Source organism: Corvus brachyrhynchos, unplaced genomic scaffold (genome assembly GCF_000691975.1).
Source record: "Corvus brachyrhynchos isolate BGI_N302 unplaced genomic scaffold, ASM69197v1 scaffold334, whole genome shotgun sequence".
Lineage (NCBI taxonomy): Eukaryota > Metazoa > Chordata > Aves > Passeriformes > Corvidae > Corvus > Corvus brachyrhynchos.
This window is the reverse complement of record NW_008238316.1, coordinates 1,290,447-1,313,320: the sequence shown is the minus strand read 5'-3', so window position 1 is coordinate 1,313,320 and position 22,874 is coordinate 1,290,447. Positions and strand designations below refer to the sequence as shown.

The 22,874-nt window shown below is 44.1% G+C and overlaps 1 protein-coding gene across 13 annotated transcripts in view; it reads right to left on the bottom strand.

Annotated features, from left to right (window-relative positions):
* Positions 1-22,874, bottom strand: part of PCDH15 (protocadherin related 15) — a 572,690-nt gene that overhangs the window by 513,226 nt on the left and 36,590 nt on the right. For 12 of the 13 annotated variants that reach the window (XM_017733770.1, XM_008633276.2, XM_017733771.1 and 9 more), the window contains exon 2: positions 103-180. The exons of the other annotated variant lie outside the window; for it this stretch is intronic. The gene's annotated coding sequence lies outside the window, so the exon portion shown is untranslated. The remainder of the gene's footprint in view (positions 1-102; positions 181-22,874) is intronic. 13 annotated transcript variants of the gene reach the window in all.

The following is a 22,874-nucleotide window of genomic DNA, read 5'->3' as shown; positions in this document are numbered from 1 at the left end:
TTTTGGATTATTAATGTAGTGGATTAAAAATAAGAGGAAAAAAAGAGAGAGGGGGAGAGAATTGAAGACACACTTTCCAGTTAAAAGAAGAAGTTTTCTCACCATTTTTTCTGGTCCCTCTGTCAGTCAGGAGAACAACTGCTGCTCCAAAGGAATCTGCTGAATTACGTTCCCTTCGTCCTGGAACACATTGCTCCTGATTAATACTGACTCAAAAATTTTACCTTGAGCACACAGCACAAATACATTTCATTTCCCTTTTTTTTGAGAAGTCCCATGTTTGAGATAAATTGCAGCAAGTTTGGAAAAGTTAATTTGACGTGCATAAATCAAGGCTTTGCAGAGAAAGGATTGGTTTGATTTATAACCAATGCCTTTGAGTGCATTCTCCCACCTATCCTTCAAGTAACAGCCTTGATTTCAGCAAGAGGGAATATACTTCAAAATATGTATTTTCTGAGGTCATTTGACCACGCCACCAACAAAACAAGCCCAGCTGTGCCAGCTCAAACATGGTGATTTAAAATACATGAGTTCATTGCACATTTTCAGTACACAGGCTCAATAAATTTAAAAACTGTTGAAGGACTAGATTGATGGTTCCTTGTGCTTGTGTATGATTTCCGAAATGCATCCATGGATCACTGTCATAATTCAATTTCTCCCATTATTTTATACATTCATAAGCACACGGACAATATTTAATGCTGCAGTAACTGAGCTTGGATGAGGCAAAGCACACGGAACAAGCAGGTATGTGACTAAAGCTCAGTAAAACTGGGAATTAGGAGGAATTCCAGGGCCAAAGAACTTCTCTTTATTCATTTGGCTTTTCCTATGCTGCAGTTTTAAAGGCAGGAACATCCTGGCACTCTCTTGCCCCCAAAGGGCACTGGCTGCATTTATAACCAGGCTGAGGAAGGAACAAGAAGCAAAGTTTCTTTTCCTTTTGTACAAACCTTTAATAAGTTCCTAAAACTGGAAGTCAGGCTCTGCCCTGGAGCGGTGGGGACCTGGCTGTGAGGAAACACTCAAGGTAGGGAATGAGTTTGGATGACACCAAAATCACTCCTGCTACCACTCGGTGGTAGCCCTTTGCTAAAAGGCTGCCCCTGAGGAGCCCCGTGAAATGTCAGATGCAGAAAATAAGAACAAAAAGCAGATTTCAGCGTGTCTGTGCTTGGGCACAAAGAAAAGTTACCACTTATTTTTGTGTGTGGCCTTGTTATCCCTGAAACCCCCTGGTCAGACACGGCTTTGCTCTCCTGGTTCTGGGAAAGAACAAATTCTCCCAGTCCACCCAAGGAAGCTACAGCAGGATCATGAGCCACTTCCCATGGATGATAAAACGTTCCCATGACAATCCCTCTCATCTCTGCATCTCATTGCTATTTCCAGCAAGCACAGCTTGGCTTTTTCCAAGTGAAATCAACAATGCACTTTCTGAGGAAATCAAAATTAGCAGGAGCAGTGCAGCACGGCTTTGTAGTTGTTTCTGACAATTAATAAATTAACGTAAGTGCTGAGGAAAGAGACAGAAAATAACTCAATGGCTATTTCCCTTCAAGGTGGATGAGCTTTTTTAAGAGTATTTTCTCTGACATCAGTGAAATGCTCTGAAAATAGTTTGCAGGTAACAGTTCATTTAAAAACAAAGCAATAACTAAAAAAATTAAGATTTTGAGGGTGGTTTTTTTCCCTAGGAGCTAAAATAACATTTGGAACATTCTTTAATTTTTTAATGATAGGAAAATATTTTGCATTCATATAATGAAGTTGCTTATTATACCCAAAGCTATTTTTAAATTTCCCATAACTGGCACAACAGTTCACCCAGTCATCTCTACTTTTAATGTAATCCTTTTAATTCCTGATACAAACCTAATTTTTAAACAAATGTTAAATAAATAACAAGTCTAGAATTGGTACAGCTCTTGCAGCATTGTGCCATTCCCTGCCACATGAAAACACTCTGTAATATAAAATTATTCATTTTCAGTTGCCATTCCAGCTCAGAAACCTATAAAGGATCACCAGACTAACTTTCAGTAATAACAGACTTAAACACATTATTTCGATTAACTAAGATTCTTTAACACCTTTCATGTATTATCAGCTCAACTCAGATTTTCTAATTTGTTCCTTGATGTCCTTACCAGAGGAGAAAGGAAGGATTTTCTGGACAAGGAAAGAAGCAGGGTGGTTTCAGAGATCAGAGGAATTCCAATTCAATCTCCCAGCCCCCTCATGATCTGCTGACCTTCTTTCTGTGCATAAACAAGTGGTAGGAATTTAGTTCCAAGCCAAAGGACCAGAGCCCAAGTAGATTCTTCAAAATCTGATTTCCTGCACTAGGAGAGACAGCAGAACAGCATTCCCCAAGCTCCAGCTGAGGGATTCGTCTTTGATGTTGCCCTTTCAACATCAGAGGGCCAAGGACCCCCTGTGTTTGGGCCAGCAGCAGGAAGGGAAGGTTGATGCCCACATCCAGTGAAAGCCTTGGGTTGCTACAGCACAGAGCAGCTCTTCCCCCTCCCATCCAAAATTCCAGATGGCACTGGCATGACAAGGGAACCAGGCACAGGGAATGGTCAGACCTCCCCGATTCACTGGCTCTGAAATGCTGCATTCTCAGCCCGCCCAACAGATTTTATTCCGTACGTACTCTGATTTAAAGTTAAAAAAACCCATCAAGTGAATCTGAATCTAATGAAAGGGTCATTTGGTCGTTTATTTTGGCAAGTTAGAGAATTTCTGTCTGGACCCAACCCAGAATCCTGGGTTGCCAGGGACCTATGAGGATCCAGTCCCACTCCTGACCCTGCAATATTGCCCTTTCTAGGGTGACTTTTTCTTTTAAATCAGTGCAAGAGCAACAGGACAAGCAGAAGTTTAACCAGCATCCTCCCTCAGCTCCTCTAATTGAATATTGCTGATTGTGATTCTAAATGCTGCTGAGATTCAGCTCCTAAAAACGTGTCATAACAACTGCAGCAGCACTGACACACTGACCTTCAACTCCAATTAATTTTAACAGGCATGGCTGTGTTTTGAAAAACTAAAAAAAAATAAGATCTGCCCTGCTCTTTTCTAAAACAAATTAAAAGGTAGAAGTCAGCCTACTGAATACACATAATGAGATTAACAACAAAAATAAACTTACTACAAATAGCTTCTCCTTATCTTGTTTTAAGAAAGGGGTTTTGTCCATGGGGACAAAATCCAAACCACAAAAAACCAACCAAAACAAAACCAAGACTCACCAAAACAGTGCTACACTAAGGCTGCATTTAAAAAAAAAAGTTTCAAACTAAAAGCAAACAAGATCTAAATAAGTTTGGTGTAATTTTCGCAGTTGTAGTGACTTTTAACTGTATAATAAAATTAACATTTTTTGCTAAACCTTTCTGAGACCTCACACTGCAGGTAGTGATGGGACCTCAGGATCATCTTTCCTTTGTAAAGTCAGTGTAGAGCCACCTAAGTGATGCTCAAAACTAAACTAATCACCCAATTAATTCAAGACCATAAATATTGAAACTTTTTTTCCTAATGAGATTAAAAATGTAGTCTATTCTAGGTCAGCCATGTCCTTATAGCTACAGAAAAATAACTTTAAGGCCTTGTAGGAAATAAAACAGATTCAGAATTAAAACCCACGCTTTATCAAGAGCAGTGTGACTTTACAGAGTTAAACACAGAGGTTCTTTTCACTTTTCTGGGGTGTCTACTTAAACTAATGTGACTGTGAGAGACTTCAAATCAGTGAAAGACTAAAATCCCACAGACTTCTTTCATTGTTCTCAGACTTGTGAAGAACCTGTTGTTCCGAATGGCCCAGGAGAGGTGGAATTGTGAGAGGGGATAAGGCAGTGTGGCATCTTACAATAAAAACGTTTTCTCTCCCCATGAGATTAGATAATTAAAAAATCCAACCCTTTTTGCATCCTTCAAACACAGTTTACATGGCTGTCCCTTCCTCGAGAAAGAGAATCTGTTCCTTGGATAGGAGAAACAAATCTGAGGAGTGCAAGGGCAGCGAGTGAAGGGCTCTCTCCGTGGATATCCACCTACTCACACATGGAATAACCAGCTCCTGAGGCAGTAAATAAAATTCATCCCTTCAGCAGCTGTGAAACACAGAACACTAAATAATTCAGCTCCCAAACAGTAATTACAGGATGCTGACAGCAGGAACTACCAACCCTGAGGATGCAGAGATGACCCCAGGATGTGCTGATGTTCCCTCTGACCCCCCTGCAAACTGGAAAATGAGCCCCTGCCTTACACAGAGGTGCTGTGATGCACAGCCCTGCTGAGGGGGCTTTATAAAGAATTCCCAGTGTCCTCAGCCTGAAATGCTTAGGAGCCAAGACAATTTGCAAGAGCACACTGAAACCACCTGAGGAAATTGTTTCAGTCCCTGCTCAGGCAAGGATTAATGCTGCTGCTCCTAGCAGGTGAAAATCCCCTGGAATTCCCACCCTGCACGAGGCAGGGCAGTATCAGACAAAACCACCAGCTCTGCGTTATACACAGCCCAGTGCTGGCCACAAGCTGGCACAATAAATATTCCCAGAATCCCAGAATAGCTGGGGCTGGAAGGGGCCTCTGAAGATCATCCAGTCCAATCCTCCTGCCCAGTCAGGGGCACCTGGGGCAGGTGGCACAGGAACACATCCAGTTGGGTTTGGGATGTCTTAGAGAGGGGGACTCTCCCTGGGCCGCTGTTGCAGGGCTCTGCCACCCTCCATGGAAAGGTCTTCCTCATGTTGGGGTGGAACTTGTTGTGTTGTATGGCCATTGCTCCTCTTCCCGTCACTGGGCACCACTGAGCAGGGCCTGGCACCCTCCTCTGACACCCCCTGGAGAGATTTGTGCGGGTTGATGGGATCCCCTCTCAGCCTTCCCTTCTCCAGCCTGACCAGGCCCAGCTCCCGCAGCCTCTCCTTATCATGGAGATGCCCCAGACCCCAAATCATCTCTGTGGCCTCTGCTGGACGCTCTCCAGTAGCTCCTTGCCCTTCATGAACTGCAGAGCCCAGAGCTGGACACGGCACTCCAGATGTGCCTCACCTGGGCAGGGCAGAGGGGCAGGATCCCTCCCTGACTGCTGGCCACACTCTTCCTGATGTCCCCAGGATCCCACTGGCCCTCTTGGCCACAAGGACACTCTGTCAGCTCATGGCCACCTTGTCTCCCACCAGCACCCCCAGGTCCTTCCCCACAGAGCTGCTCCAGGTCCCCCCAGCCTGTGCTGGCACTGGGGGTTGTTCCTGCCCCGGTGCAGGACCTGCATTCCCCTTGTTGAACCGCATCAGCTTTCTCTCCACTCAACTCTCCAGCCTCTCAAGGTCCCACTGAAGGTCAGCTCAGCCGCCAGGTGGATCCACCAGTGCCCCCAGTTCTGTGCCAGCAGCAGCTCCTGTCACCAGCACTGCCCACTCCAGGGCCTAATCCCACACCAAGCAAGATTCCCTGGCCTGAAATTCCATGTCTCCTCTGATCTTTCCACCACTTCTGCACCTCACTACAGTACTAACACAGCCAGAATAGAGTGAGGTGCCAGGGATTGATCTTCTGCTCTCTTTCCTACTGTTACCTGTCCATATAATAAGGGAATTTCATCATCAGGACAAGGTCTGGTCACAGAGAGTGATGCCCACCTGGAAAGCTCAAGAATTACCTTAGGATGGGGTGAACAGAGGCATCTGTACCCAAAATGTTCTGGAAGGCAGAACCCAGGTGTGCTGGTGGTGTGTTCCATGAAAGGAATGTCCCAAAGCTCCCACATTTCCAGTAACTCCCTTTAAGTGCTGGATCCAGCAATGCCATAAAACTTCCACCACCACCTTCATTCATCGCTCTTCTCCCTGTGCTCAGATATGACACTACCAAAACATAAACCATGGTGTACAGAATGGCCATAAAAAATAAGTACAGGTGTCACTCTGGTGGACAAAAAAAAATAGCACAGGTAAGAAAGGGGTCCAGCTGCAAGTCTGCTTTATCAGACCACCTTAAAAATGCTAAAGATCGAGTATCTGGTCTGATTTTAAAAAGCACATCCTACTGCAAGCCCAGGTATCATCAAGCCTTTCTAAAAGCATCTGCTTTCCTTCAGGGCTTTTCATGTCCAGCCCATAGAAAGGATAAATATTCCTTTAAGTGGCAATGATTTCTGAAAGATGAATTTCTAAGTGATTTATGCTTTAGGCAGTGTGTATAAAACATGACAGGAAGCTCTAAACTGATGAGAATTCCTGCTTTGCTCTTGCACTGATTTAAAAGAAAAAATCACCCTGAAAAGGGCAGTATTTGCTTGAGTTCTGAAAACAGAGTCCCAGTCTTAAAGGATGCCAAGAGCTGAGGAATATCCCTGATGTGGTGATAAACATTTTTTTCAGGAAGCCAACAAAATTCCTGGGAAATGCATCCTGAAATAAAAACTTTATCAGAGAGTCTGCTCTCCATGGCCAACGGTGCCTCTGGAATCAGCGTGTTCCATTGCTGACAATCAAATAATGGGAATAACCAGAACAATTATTTTAAGGATAAATGAAGGAAGTCACTTTAGCCATCACTGCTAAGAGAGACAATTGTGATGTTCAAAGATAAATCAGTGTATTTATATATTGATATTTCCCACAGGGGAAAATACTAAAAAAAGGGAATTGAGGAAATAAGTTAGTCTTTCTCTAATGTCTCTCCCCCAAAACCTGAAAATTTTCTACAACATGTGTTTTCAGCATTAGTGGCACCTGCAGCCAAAGACAAGTAGGCAAATTAAGCACCTTGCAAAGCCTCAGCCACAGCAGCTTCTCTTCTCCCAGCTAATTGAGGGGTTTTCCTCTGAGCTTGAAGCTGTCTAATCACAGCAGAGGCATTCCCCCATCATTAAGGATGACTCTGGAATCAATCCTGCAGCAGGATGCAGACTCAATTTAATATCTGATTTTTAATTATAAGTGCTAGATAACAATTTCCCTAAGTTTTCAGCATAAACATTAAAGAAAACCAAACACCACGGCTGAGATTTCACGGTCTTTTGTTAAGCATAACCGGATTAAAACGGAGCAATTTTGCTTTCACAAAAGCCAGGCATAATCCAAACAATTACAGAGCTAAAATCCCTCCGTGTCCAATATTGCTGATCAAAACCAATGGAACGGTCAGGCCTGAGATAAGATCTCTGTATCACTTTGGCAGCTTTATTGTTATTGTTTTTTAACTCTTGGTAGAAATAGGGCCAAAAATCTTTCAAGAGATCTTTCATTTCCTTTCTATCCCTTACAAGAAATAGAATAAGTATATTGCAGTTTAATATGCTAAATTAGACATGTTTTAAAACACAGTGTTGGCTGATAGCAGCACAAAGAGTAAGAGAGACTCTTAATCAGCTTCTAAGTTCTTTACGCTTTTTCTGGATGTTGATTTCTGGAATTAGTGGCTACTCCAGGAAAAAAAACCAAAAAATCCAAATGGATGCAGGGCAGATTCCGCTTTAAAAAATTCTAGTTTCTTCTTTGTTTTTTCGAATAAGGGCTAAGAGAGGCTGTGTTTAATAGAGGTAAGGCTGGAGGAGATGAAATACGAATTTTCTCTGGAATTCCACAATTCAGCTGTGAAGAATTTCATGTTCTCCTTTTACCTTGGGAGTGCAGCTGAAGATATGCAAAATGCCCTGTGCACAGGAGGTATTTTAGTGCAGCTGCATTGTCTCAGCAAACAATAAAGGGCTTGGAGGAGAGCACTGCTAAAAATAATTCTCCAGCTGAGGTCGGGAGGAGAGGACTCATCATGACCCATCCCTGTTGCCCTCATCAGGGCACTTGTGCACCTCTGGCAGCAGCTGGTGCCAGCACAGCACCAAACCCAGAGAATTTCTGGAAGTAATGAATTACTGAATGGTATTAAAATACCAGCTGGAAAAAAACGGAATTGGGCACTTGGGCAGGAATTGTAGAGGTAGGAGCAGGTGGCACTTTGTCATCTGCAGCACAGTTCAACAGAGAAATAGAAAACACATAACAGAGCTCATTCCAGCCAAGAAGACAGCAACAATAAAAGTAAGTTCTCAAAACAAGTGTGGGCACCTTCAGTTTTGGTGGAATAAACTCTTTATCAAGTGGGTAAAACCTGGGAGGCCAAAACAGACTTTAACATCAGAAAACTCTTGGGGTAATTCAGTATAAGCCATCACATACACGTGAATTAAAACATGATTCTGAAACGACATCAGAAAGTATGAAAAATACAGCAGCTTTCTTGTTTCTGTTTATAGTCCACTGTAGGTCTGAAATCCTGAAAAACTTGTCCCAAATCTGCTCTCTCAACACATAAAAGTCAAAATACACACCCTTCCTCCAGGAGAGGTTTGGTACTTGTTCACAGGAGGGGAAGGGTTGGTGTTGGGAACAGCTGCAGTTACTCAGATCAAGGCAACTCAGGAGCTGAAGAGCAAGAAAGTAAAAAAACAAAACCCAGAAAAACCCATGCCAGAAAAACCCCACCTGAAAAAACAACAGCTGAGAACAATTTAAGACATTTGCTTGAGGGAAACACATCTGTTCAAAAAATCTTAGTTTGGAACAGGAATTAGCACAATATGAAAATTACTGAAGTGTATTTCAGCAAAAGTCATTAATGTAGTGATTTTAGTGATAACTAGCAACAGATGTGAAAAGTTTTTACAGAACAAGTTAAAAACAATAAGCCATATAAGATACTGAACTTTTGTCAAGACACTGTTGTGGACTAGGTTGCAACCCAGATGAAAATCCAAGGCTTAACCCACATTAAAATCTAAGCCACACATTTAAAAATAAATGTATTGAAGCAAATTAATAATCTCTACCAGATTAGAATAAGAAATAAGGCCATGTAGGAGTTCTGCAAAACAGGGCCCAGATCCTATAGAAGTTCCATATTCAGACAGATTCTTTTAGGATGCTTTAAAAGTCACCCAGCCCAGCCCTGTGACTACAGTTTAGTTTCAACCTAGGGCTGAGAGAGCCCAAAACAGCACCACCTCTAAAGCTGGGCTCAATAAAACCTGCTTGAGCAACCATGGTTCAGCATTAAAGTCAGACGGGGTTTAGATGAGATGCTAGGAAGGAATTGTTCCCTGGCAGGGTGGGCAGGCCCTGGCACAGGGTGCCCAGAGCAGCTGGGGCTGCCCCTGGATCCCTGGCAGTGCCCAAGGCCAGGCTGGACATTGGGGCTTGGAGCAGCCTGGGACAGTGGGAGGTGTCCCTGCCCATGGCAGGGGGGGAAAAGAGATGATCTTTCAGTCCCTTCCAACCCAAACCATTCCATGATTCCATGACAATTTACACCAAGACAGAAGTGCCCCAGTCCAAAGCACACCTTGAGAGAGCCTGGCAGTAATTCCAGCCCAGGACATGCACATGGAGCATGGAGGTTCCCCACAAGGTTGGAGCCAGATCCATGGAGCAGCAGGAGCAGCTCTTCTGGCACAGCCAAGAAAAAGCTGCTGTGCTGACCTTGGAGCTCCTGCTGTCTGAACTGCTCCCAGTGACGGACGAGTCCCCACAGAGTGAACATCATCATCCGCAGAAGCAGCTAAAAACATCAGATGTGAATGTTCCTGTTGTGTGTCAGATGTGAACATCCCTGTAGGATGCCAGGTGTAAACATTCCTGTAGGATGTCAGATGTGACCATCCCTGTTGTGTGTCAGATGTGAACATCCCTGTAGGATGTCAGGTATAAACATTCCTGTTGTGTGTCAGATGTGAACATTCCCATTGTGTGTCAGAGGTGACCATCCCTGTAGGATGCCAGGTGTAAACATTCCCATAATGTGTCTGAATGCCCACTGTGCCAGAGGAAAGTAGAAAACTTCACAACATGAGGAGATTATGGAAACATGTCATCTTGCCACATCTCAAATACCTGATGGAACCTGGAGAGATGGTTATTGTCTAGTGAAAACCTGAACCTGGAGGGCTTTGTCCTGATCCTGAGTTTCACAAGCAGATGACTCAGTAGCCTGAGAAAGTCTCCTTAGGGCTCTGGAGCACTCTGTTCCCAGCTGACAAACACATCAGTAACTCCAGAACAAAACCCTGCACCTTCCCAGCCATGTCAGCAGAGGCTCAATCTCACAGACTGTGCAGCAACTTCAAACATCAAATCATGAAATGCATCACAGACCAGTTGTTTGCATTCTGGATTCCTTAAATCCATTATTTATCAGTGGAAAAGCACAAGATCAGTCCAGGGGAGAACAGGAAAATACTTCTGAATGACCACAATGGGCCTCACACCTGACATTAACCAAAAGTCACCAAATTTACCACTGATTAAAAAAAAAAAATCACACAACCCCAAACCTAAAATAATCCATTTGTGTGATCAAACTATATGGCTGATAAACAGCTTCAGCTGTTTCTGGATCTTGCACAACTATTAAATGTGCTGCTTTACTTTTTATAATAAAAAATATTTAATCAAACCTCCAATGTCATAAATACTTACAGGTGACTCCACACATAGAGCAGGACATGCCAAGTGTGTGATTTTACAGTTTAATGCTTCACTTCCCCAAGCTGCTCACATTTCAAAATGCTTTTTTAATCCTCAGTTCTGCTGCTGCTTTTTGCCAAGTCCATTTGCCTGGTTTCAGGTAGAGCCAGAGGCCTGCTGCGATCCCGGGGAGCAACGTGAGGTCTTATCTCCAACACCACCTCTTGTCTGGGCTGTGTACTTGAAATTAATCTTTTTGGAGAGCACGGGAGGTGAAGAGAAGGAATTGGGGGCAGGGAGAAATGCCTCAAGAGTTTAACAAAACAAGGCAGGATGGGCTTAACTTCTTAAATCTGACAACATGAAGGCCAAGAGACAAAATTGTTGCTCTCTTCACACACCAACTGTGCAAGGGCAAACACAAACTAAACTCAGCAAAGTGAAGGCTGTGGGCATAGGATAAATATGTATAAAAGAGCCACAGGCAGTTTGAGGCAGGATGTTGAGAGCAGCCTTGCTGCAGGGGACACAGGAGGAAAATGAGCTGCTCCATCCCAGAGCATCCTGATTAATGTGCAGCAGGATTATCCAGCACAGACTGCTGGGAGGGCAGGTGCCTGGCGGCCTCTCCAGGCTCAATGCCTCGTGTTAGAGGAGAATCTACAGTGAAAAACCATTAAAGGCTTGGCACAGCATGTCTGGGCTGGCCAGATGTGCAGCGATACCAACACACACAAACGGCAGGATGGAAAATGAGCTGAACGGCCTTAGGATGAAGAAGGGCAGGGTTAGAGGGGATATTGGGAAGGAATTGTTCCCTGGCAGGGTGGGCAGGCCCTGGCACAGGGTGCCCAGAGCAGCTGGGGCTGCCCCTGGATCCCTGGCAGTGTCCAAGGCCAGGCTGGACATTGGGGCTTGGAGCAGCCTGGGACAGTGGGAGGTGTCCCTGCCCGTGGCAGGGGTGGCACTGGATGGGCTTTGAGGTCCCTTCCAACCCAGCCCAGACTGGGATTCTGTGATATTAAAGACTTCTAATAGTCAAAGAAGAGTTTACTTTGGATTCCCACTCAATCCTTTGGACTTGATGATTACCTGCACTCTCAGCAAGGCAACCTGTTTGGATTTCCCCTCTTCCTGCAGGCATGGTGGGTTATTCCCAGCAGCCAAGTTATACAGCCATGGTCAGACTCTCAAACCTGGATATTCCTACAAGAGAGAGGTATCAAGTGGCAGAAAAAGGAGGCCTTGTTCCCTGCACTCCTTCACTAAGGAATGCAGCTAAAGGAATTTCTGAGCTGTACTTCCACAGGTGAGGAAATGCAAAGCATTTCAGGATGGAGAAAACAAAGAGAGTTGGGCTCGAGAGCTTCCTGTGTGCCACAGCTCAAGTCAGAGAACAAGGCGCAAACACAGAGAAGAGTTAGTGCTGTAAATCCACAGAAAACACTCACACAACCCAGCAGGGAAGCGTAGAGAAGGAAAAAGCAGAGCTCTTTTGCTAAATGGAATATTCAGCTATTTATTGGCTCCAAGAAAACCTCCATGTCAAAAGGAAGTGATCACCAAGAGCTCATGTTGTACAAAGTGTGAGTTTAAAACCGTGTCAGTGATAGAAAATGACTGCACAGTGTGAATTGCCATGGAGTGACCCACGAGTCACACCACCCAGCCAAGCTAAACCCAACACAGAACCTGGCCCAGTCAACAGAGAATTGCAAAGGTTGAATAAAGACGAATCCTGGAGACACTGGTTGGGGGCAGAGAGGAAAGCAGAAAATCCCAACCAAAAGCTGCAGTGAAAAAATAAGGATGGAAACAGAAAGATGTCTGATCTATTAATATTTTTTAAAAACTGAACAAAAACCACCCAGACTTCAAGGACAAGCACTTTTAAAAAGGATTTGTCCAGGTATCGCTGCAGTTTCAGGACTTCCCTTTTGAAGCATCTCTGTCCCCCTCTCATCCTCTCGTTTTCAGTCCTTTCTTCTATCCATAACGCTGATTATTTTTATTTGATTAGACTGGAGAGGATTTAAATTCCTTTCCCACTGCCTTGCTGCTTGGGCTCTTCTAAAGCTCATGTAGCCCTTCAGGAACTTCTGAGGGTATTTACTAATGACTCATTTAGTCTGCAAAACCCAGCCATGTCTAAACGAGGCTTTGGTGGAGATAAAGCTTAGTCAGGATTAGTAAAACACAGAGCCAGAAAACCTTCCACACCTCCTAATTTCCATCAAGGCAGCAGTGCCAGCGTGTTTGTTTGGCTTTTAATTGACAAAATGCTGAGCAATCCCACCTTTTCTTTCGTTTAGGGTAAGGGAGCAGGGTTATGGAAATTTTCCTGCTTTATTGGGTGATTTATTCAAAGCGAAGAGCTCCATGAGGGTAGAGCTCAAGGAAAAAAGGAAATAAGTATTGACTCAGCTCCTGACTTACAGTTATTCCACCCGATTTTCAGAGGCAGCACGGGAGGAGGCAGCATTTGTTCCCAGCCCTCCGAGGAAGTTGTGGAAGCGGTTAATCAACATAACACCTCTTTCCGTGGTGCCAAAGCTTCCAAAAGTGCACTGACCGACCCTCAGCAGCAGAAAATGCCAGCAGTGCAGAGTGAAAAATTCGGGTGCAGACCTTGACACCTCCTGTGAATATTCAGCAGAGCAAATGCAGGGAACAAAGCTCACTCAAAGCAGGTGCAGCCCTGAAATCCAGATGCCATTCCAAGGGCTGGGAGTATGACGTCCCCAGGGAATGTTGTAGCAGAGAAAATGGAACAGAGTCAAATAAAAGGATAAACCTTCTGAGTGTCTTGTTGGGTTTAGGGTTTTTTGTTTGTTTCTTGGCTTTTTGGTTTACATTTTGCTTCTAAGGAATGAATTTAACTTCGATTTAGGGAAAAATGCCATAATAAGTACAAATACTCTGCAAGCAGAATCCACTAACAAAAGTAAAGGATGTTTTGTTGGGTTTTTTTAACCTAGTAAGATCTAATTTACGAATTTTACTGTATTAAACTAATTACCACAAAGATCAATTGATGTGATATATTGTTGCTGGAAGCTGTTTTAATTTTCTTGCTAACAAGTGCAGTCCTTAAATTCCACAACTTTTATTTTTAACTCTGAACTGAAAAAATTCCTATTGAATGTGAGGAAGAAGAAGTTGGGAGAAATAACGATGGAAGAAGTGGCTGCACTAAGGAAAGAAACAGTACCAGGAATTACTGTGGGAGGAAGAGCTGGAGATTTTGTGATAATCATAATAGGAGATAAATCCTTTCTCATGTATTTTAACTAAAATCAAAGTGACAGGTGGGACCAGACAGCTCAGAGGGCACAGACCTCCACACGCCTGGATGAAAAGGGGTTTGTTGCATGCAGGGGCAGCTGTAGAGCACCACAGAGAAGCTCCAGCTTGCTAAGGGATGTATCATTAGCCATGGGTAGTAATGGGGGACTAAAGAAAAAATTCAGGATAGGGAACAAAAGAGTGATTTTTTTATTATCCTTCCTGTAGATTGTGAGAAATTGAACATTAAAGTCTTAAAATTTGTGCTTCAGAAAACAGCCTCTGCGTGCAGAACTTGCTTGTTCCCTTCTAACCTCCCCAAAATCATATTTAATGCCACCATGGAGGTTCTGAGGGATATTAAATCCAGAAGTACTTCAGCTTTAACGTCAATCCAGCTCTGGCACTTGATTCCTCTTTCCTCTGCATCATTCCAAAAGTTCCTACTATGCCCAGAACTGGAGAAACTATTCCCCAAAACGGCATGAGAATTTCAATATAAACTGTACTGTGAACTGATATAATTTAAGAATTAGCTCAACATTGATTCTTTATGCAATGGTGCAATTTCTTTTCTGGAAAAAAAGTAAAAAAAAAAAAAAAAAGTTCAACTTTTTAAATAAAAACATGAAACCAGTTCGACTCCTAAAGCCAATTTCCAGCCTTCCCACAGCACAGCTTGGCAAGGGCAGTAGGCACCTGCAGAAATCTGGATTCATTTTCCTGTCAGCTGTTTCTGGCACTTTCCTGGTCTCACCAGTGACCTTGTGGGGCAACTTTACTGCTCCCTGTCTTGGCAGTGTGGGGGGTCAGTGTGGGAGCCTGATGGAGAATTAGTTTTGTCCTCTGGAATTCTTGCTTCCTATCATGAAATGCTTTTCTGTGTAACAAAAATACACTGGGGTATTTTTCTACATTTTCTCCAGCACAATGAGACATATAATAATAATAATGATATAAATGTAGATTAAAACTCCAATAGCTTCTACTTTATATATACATACAACTTCTAAGGCAAACACATGTTGCATTACTAAACAATCAGTGTAAAATAGCTTGGGAAATTAAATGCCCAAACTTCTGGTGGTTTATTCGAGGATTTAAATCCATTCTCCCATTATCACCATGTCTCCTTCGTTAGCAGCTCCACATGATATTTACAGCCTCCTGCAGCAGGAAAAGATTGAAATTAAACCCTGTTTCCGAAGTGTGAATTGCATGTTCTAGAATTTCAGTACTGTAATTGACTCCCTGAGATTTCTCACCTTGGAATTTGGAATATACTCCAAGCAGATCATTGCTTGCACCTTTACTTTCACAGATGTTCTTTTACTCCAGAGGGTTGTAAAATACACAGTCTTAAAGAAGTTAATAAATAACCTCTGTAAATTTGGATCATTTTTAGTTTAGAACAAATGAAGTTTTCTCCAGCTTGGGCACAATCCTGCTCAACAGCAGGGACAACATTGAATTTTACTGCCTCAAGGATAGAAAGAAAGGAGCTATTCTGCTTCTTACACCCCCCACAGCAGCATTGTTCTGAGATGCCAGAGGACCTCCAGGTTCCACTTAAAGAGGCTCAGGGTTGAAACCTCCCACACAGGGTTAGCCCAGACCCTCTCCTGCCAAATACACCCTCCTTGTCTTTGTTCCTTCTCCTGCCTCCTCAGTCCCACAGCACTGCCCTGTTCAAGGCTGCTCAAAGAAAGGCCTCAACCCCCATTTTGCAGTAAATCCCCAATTCTTGAACACAAAAGGCTGGTGTTCCCCAGTGCTTCCTCCAGATGTGTCCTTGACAGGAGATGGAAAATTACACTGAGGTGAAGAAAGCTCATTTACAGAGTCATGGAAGGGTTTGGGTTGGAAGGGACCTCAAAGTTCATCCAGTGCCACCCCTACCATGGGCAGGGACACCTTCCACTGTCCCAGGCTGCTCCAAGCCCCAGTGTCCAGCCTGGCCTTGGGCACTGCCAGGGATCCAGGGGCAGCCCCAGCTGCTCTGGGCACCCTGTGCCAGGGCCTGCCCACGCTCATAAGGAAGAGTTTCTTCCACTGAATTTGCAGCAATGACTCTAGAATAAAGTAATTTGTTTTCCTGCGGCTTGGAAATCAAGGGAATTAAGTGAATTGCTTGCAAAAGCTCACCTGAGCTCTTGTCACCTGAAATAAAAGGTGAAGAAACATCAACTTCTGACAGCAGCTCCCAAAAATGAGAGACTCCAGGATTTGGCTCAGGCAGTGAGGCAGAAAGTCCCTCCATTCCAATGGTACTTATGGAGCAGCTGGTGCCTCTTCCTGGTCTTAAAATCAAGAGTCAAACACAGTTAGAAGGGAAAAAGGGATTTTACCTTGGAATTTATTTTAAGGATCTTCAGGTGCACTATGTCCAGATGGAATGCACCTTAATGCACACCACAATGCCCACCCCAAAAGATCGAGTATAACATTATAGGTGTTACTAATTAGCAGATCTATCAAAGATTCCCCAATGAGAGGCTCAAGTGCTCAAATGAGCCCCCCTCCCCAAGGAGCCTTCCCCTGGATGGCTCTATCTTAGTTTACAGAATGTGTTCTGGAGAGGACCGTGGGGTCTCGGGCACACTGATCCCTAACTACAAGGTTTCTAAAATGTTTAGTCTCTTAGCTTGACAAACAAGTCCAAGAATGTAGGCAAAAAGCACTAAGAATACAAAAGTTGTAAAAAAAAGGTATAATGGGGGTATAAAAGAACAGGCAAAGAAATCTTCATGGCATCACAGCAGTGAGGACAACTACCATCAGCAGTCTGCACGTGGCTCTGGGACTCCAGAAAACACGGAATGCTTCTGCTCTTTAGGAAAAGCAGTGGCAAAAATCCTCTCTCTTCTCATAGTGCTAAAGTGCAAATTTCCTCTCCAGTTTCCTGGTGTATTCTGTGCTCAGGGTGCAGCTCCATCTGGGTCACCTGACATTTACTAAGGGAAGCAAAAGATGTTTGATGTACAATTAACGCATCAAAATCTTTTCTGGCATTCCCGGAAGATCAATTATGTGTAATATTTAGAGAGCTCCAATTTTAATTCTGACCAGCTTCTGATTCTTGTACTTGAGGGCACTAATGAACCACCCTTTCATTCCATTTGGCTTCTAAGCAGACACAAGTACAAAAATTGTGTAAGAATTCAAATGACCCACAGTATTAATTCACAAACAGCAAAAGGCGGGGAAGAGATTGAAGCCCTCACAATGCGGTTCATTCTGGAAAACAGCAGCAGCTCCAGCAATAAAGTTTGTTTTAAAGTTCAGCTCTGTGAGACTTGTTCCTCACTCATTACAGGAGAGTGTTTTATGGAAGTGCTGTCACGGAACATAAAACCCAGGTATTTTTTCACTGTGTATTTATGACACTAAAGCCAGTGTTTTACACCTCTTGCACATTCAAAGGTAATACTCTATATTTTAACTTTCCAGTTAAAATAACCTTGCAAACACTTCAAAGAAATGTACTTCTACAGTGCTTTTACGAGTTAGCAAAAAGACGAAATAAGCAGAGAGCAGACTGCCATGAACTCCCTGTTCTGGAATACATTAAGCTCTCTTTCCACAGCACCTGCAGCTGCCCCAAGAATCAGGTTTAGCAAGTGGAATCACACTGAAATGATCCTGCCATCTAACTGGATGGCCCTGCTGCAGAGTGTGTACCAGGTACCCCAGGTCAGCACCTGTCGCTTTTCTTTGTGGCGCTTGCATTTAAAAGATTTATCTTTGAAGAGAGAAATAGACTGGATCTCTGTTCAATCTCTACTCTGCCTCAATATTTGAGCAAACAGATGCCAGCAAAATAAACACTGATATAAAATTAGTGATACCACGTAAAAATTGCAAAAGCAAACAGGTTCACAAAAAAAAATTAATTGTCCCTCTTTTTTCAAATCAGCAGCTTATAAATTTCAGTCTCAGTGGTACCAGGAGCAAAGGAGGCTCAGGGGGGACCTTGTGGCTCTGCACAAGTCCCTGACAGGAGGGGGCAGCCGGGGGGGTCGGGCTCTGCTGCCAGGGAACAGGGACAGGACAAGGGGAAACCCCCTCAGGCTGGGCCAGGGGAGGCTCAGCTTGGACAGCAGCAGGGAAGATCGGTCCATTCAAAGGGTTGTAAACCACTAGGAGGGGCTGTCCAGGGCAGGGGTGGAGTCCCCACCCCTGGAAGTGGTCAAAAAACATGAGGATGTGGCACTTGAGGACATGGTTAGTGAGGAAGAGAGTGGTGCTGGTTGATGGTTGCACTTGGTCCTTTGCCAGCCTCAGCAATTCTGTGATTCCACAACTGCACATTCCGAGCATGTTTCCTCCAGGATACTCCTGTTACTTAAGAGCCCACCTAATCCAAAAGCTATGGAAATTCCAGCCCTCTTCTGCCACAGATGATTTCTTGAATTCTGACCTTGAAAACGAAATCTACAACGCAAAGGTTTGGGTCCTCACCCAGCACTTCCCAGCACTGAGCCACTTCTGAGTTAGAAAAGCCCAGCCCACCTCAGCCCTGCCCCTCCCTGTCCCCATTAACATCACAAAGAACCTCAAGGACAGAGTTTCAGGCATTTGAACTGAGAGTTCTCTGGTTCATTTTATTCCAGTATTTCAAAACCAGATCCTTTTAATATCGCTCCAAAGACCAAGTGGAGAGTATGTATTTATACCGATATTAATGCAAATATGTCTCATTAATTCATAACCAAAGGTGGACCCTGCCAGAGTGAGGAATGGAGAGTTTGCTAGGAATTAATTTTAGAAGAAAACATATAAAGAGCTGGCTTTATATCCATAGACAAGCCCTTTTACTATCACCACAGCTCTTTATAAAAAGTACTTCCTGCAATGGCTGAATCCCTCCCACAAAGCACTTTAGAATCAAAGTAAAATGAAAATAAAATTATCCGAGGTGTAACAACTCTGAGCGTCGGAAGCAGCAACTTCTGTGAGGTCCTCAGACAGTTCTCTTGCCATGCACACTTCATATTTTCGTATTCCAGTAAATCAGTGAGAAGTACTGTCCTTAGGATAGAGAAAAGAAGACTTCCCAGCTTTCTTAACCCAGGAATTTTCAATTAGTGAGGACGTCTCAAGGTAACCGTGCTTGTAAAAAGCTAAAAGAAATACAGGCAAGAAAAAGACTCCGAAACACAAAAGGTGAACTTGGTACATGGCCCTTTTGCCTTAAGAATCCCTTAAAAAGTGCCCTACTCTGGTCTGGGCACGTTCCTTCCCCCCTGGAAGGTTTTAGGGAAGTAGAGGGAAGACTTTAGTAGGGAAGGAAAGCAATGTGCAGCAGAACTAATGCAAGCTAATGAGTAACTGTTCCCATCTTATTTGTATTTGTCCCTGCAGTCATCCTTCAATTTAATGAGCAAAAAAGTGCAAAATATGAGGAGTGTGTGGAACATGGTTAAAAAGAAAAGGGTTATTCACAGAACTCTAATTTATAAATTTCATGGGCAGTTAATCTAAGTTGGAAATGACTTTCAAAATGAAAGATTTTCTATTTACAGATGAGTGAAATGCCAACATAAACATAAAAGAAAATAGAAAAATAAATTGAAAGATCTCCACTTAAACTTTGTCAACATTTGTCCAGCCTGCCTATCTGTATTCTGTTTTATGGGAATAAATCTATGCCAAGTGGCAAAAGTTACCTTAACTATAAAATGCACACTAAAAATGCATTTACACCTTTTTAGCAAAATTTACCCCCCCAAATGTGATATCCAGCAGTTGACCCAACACTATTCACATCCCAGGAGAAAGGAATTCATTTCCTCTTGAAACAGTTCTTCCATTCCAATTATCTTTCCATTAGAAACACTTGGAATTAGATCACTCTACAAAAATGGATTCCGAATTCGAATGGAAAATTCTCTGCATAGGTAAAAACCCCCGTTTTTGTTTCACTGCCACTCTAGCACAAACACCTCCTGTAAATCTTCGAGGTTACAAGGGGCAGGACAAGGGGAAACGGCCTCAGGCTGGGCCAGGGGAGGCTCAGCTTGGACAGCAGCAGTAATTTCTGCATGGAAAGGGTGCTCAGGCCTTGGCAGGGGCTGCCCAGGGAGCTGTGGAGTGCCCATGCCTGGAGGTGTCCAAGGAAGGGCTGGAGGTGGCACTCAGTGCTCTGGGCTGGGGACAAGGTGGGCATCGGGCACAGCTTGGACTCCATGGGCTGGGAAGGCTTTTCCAGCCTCAGGGATTCCATAATTACCAAAAACCTGGAGTAAACACCAGCAACAGCACCTGTTTAATTGCTATACCACACACAATATTTAAGTTCAACGCTTGGCTGTACAGCAAATAACTTTATTTATGTTACTGGACCCAGAAGTGGAGAGGCTTTTTCAGCTCTCCAGAAAAGGGAAGCACATAAAACTCATTTTATTCCTCAGTAATCTCAGAAGTTCCAGAAGTTTTTGTGCTGGTTGAAAGCATTCTTTCAGTTTTCTCTTACACATAAACCTTATCTCACTCACACTAAAGGGCAAGAAAGAGCTGTATTTTTATCTATCAGAAATGTTTTCCCTCCAGAAAGGAATGTGTAAAAATCCTGTGTGGTACTCAGTAATGCACTCTCAAGAGAAACTTGGGAATTTAAGATCCGTGTTGACCACGTGCTCATTCTCCATCGCTGGCTGAGAATGACACCATGGCTTTAATTTCCTGCTCCAACGCCTGCTGCTCCTGTCAGGCCATGTGGGGCCATCCAGGGCCAGGTCCTTAGCTGTGACAGACACGTTATGGCACTCCAGCCCAAATGAGGGCTTGGATGCAGCTTCTCATGCCATCCTCAAAGTGGAAGTTTAAAATTTTGATGAAGGGAATCAGAATTTTTTACTGTTACTTGACCTTAGAATGTTGAACTGTTATAAATGTTTTTTTCGGTGGTCCTTCAGGTCCTGGTGATAGGTGGAGCATTATCTCCTGGCCTTGCTATCAGTGTAACACACACACAACAAATAGTCTGCAATCCCTCATTTCCTGTGATCCTCCACATTGAGAGAAGCTTTTTCAATCTGGCACCAATATTTAGAAGAAAACACTCAGCAGACACACAACGTGCACCTGGGCATCTGTGCACGGAATGCCAGCGTTCTTCTCAGGCACCTCAAACTGAGTTAATCTTTTTCTTCGCATCTTAACCATCACCTATAACCCAACCTGCTGCTCCGCACAGTTCAACCTCAAGAGGTTGCTCAGAGCCTTGCCCATTTATGCTTGAAGATCTCCAAGGATGGAGTTGCTTCAGCTTATCTCTGTCCTTTTTCCACTGTTCCATCACTCTTCTTATGGAAAAAAACCAACAAATCCTTGCATTGAATTTTTATCTAACCTGTGTCTGCTCTCAGGTTGAAAGAGCCTTGGCCATCCCTGTTGCTGCCTGTTCCAAGCTTCCCTTTCCCCTCCCCAAGACACTTGCCTCTGCCATGTGCTCTGAAACCCTTTGTTCTAAGCACGGGCAAAACCAAATGCAACTCAAACTCTTTAGCAGTGTCTGATTGGCCGGTCACCCCGGGTCCGCCCCCAGTCCTCCCCTTTCCCCTTCTCCGAATAAAAGAAACGACCAAGGGGGGACCCGCCCTCTTTGGCTTTGCAATCCTTCTGCGAACATCTGTGTACTTCTGTCTCTGTTTGAAAGCTCCTAACTGCAGGAATTAGGCAAATCAAAGGCTATATTTCTCCCTCTTTGCTTCTGCTGGTGGTATCGGCTTTGCAGCTACCATTTGCCGCTTTTAGAGCTACTAAAGTGCTAGATTGTCCATGCTACCTCTCTAGGCTGCCCAAGGCTTTCTGAGGCATTGAACTAGGAGCCTAGCCGGTAAAAAGGTATAAGTATCTCCACATCTGGCACCCAGCGTGCTCTCTCTGAACCCCGGTTCTGAGAGACTTTTAGGGTGTCCCGGCAGCTGCGTGTCTGCTGGAGTTAGCTCTGCATGTCCTGCCATGCCAGCTCTGTGTACCGAGCTTTTACTTTTTGCGTAACATCGAGCCCAGAGCCTCAGCCTGTACCCTCCCCCACACCACAGGGCGAGGGAACGGCTGGAAAGTAGGAGACCCTTTTTGCTTGTTTTTTTTCTCCGGACCTGCTTTCCTGTGATAAATCCAGAATTCTGGTGAGTATTTCCCTGCTGGTTTAGGGGCTCCTGTCTTAAGCTGGTTCCGGTGCAAACTTTCTCTTTTTTTTTTTTCCCCTTTTTTGCGATTTGGGGCTAAGGTTTGTGGTGCGGCATTCGTCACGGGATCTGAGGTTTCTGCACACCATAGAGAAATATACTACCAAGTTCAAAGCCACCTTTCTTGTACTGGGCATAAATACCCTAAAAATCTAGTTCAATCTTTTGTACGATGGCTTTTCCAGTACTTTCCTAATCTGACCTCCAAGGATATGAGATCTTCTGAATTTTGGGATAAGGTGGGGAGAAAACTCTCCTCTCTTAGGGGTTCAGGAGACGAAACAGTTTCAAATTTTTTTCCTCTCCTGTTACCAAGTTATACTTTGCCAGAGAAAAAAGCAGTACATGAAAAGCCGCAAAAACCCTCTTTTAATTGCCTTACACCCTCTTCCAGCCCCTGTGTCCCTGACCCCTCTTCCCCTACGCTGGAAAACACAGCTAGAGCAGACTTCTATTTAGCATAGGAGAGCTATCATCCTCCTGGCTCACCCATGTTTCCTCAGCACCCTGCCTTGGACAGGAATCCGGAGCCAGTCCAAGGACCTTTTCAACCCCTTTTCCCCACTCCTTTGTCCCCAGTTTCTAGCCCTACTACACGTAAAAACCCCTTCTCCCCTGACCTCTTTGTTCCCAGGGACAGCCATTGCCATGTGCTCGCAGCCCGGGAAAAACTCCTCTCCCCAACCCCTTTTCTCCAAGTTTGTCTGTCTCCAATAATGGCAGACGCAACGTTTCTTCACCCCCAAACTACACCTCCCACAATCCCTTTCTTCCCCATCCCCCAAATCCCTTCTTCTCCCCATCCCCTCCCAGTCCTGTGTTGGAACCTGACCCCGCCCCCGACCCCGCCCCCACAGCGTCATGTTTCACCCCTCCCTCTGTTCCCGCCCATGGCTCAAATACT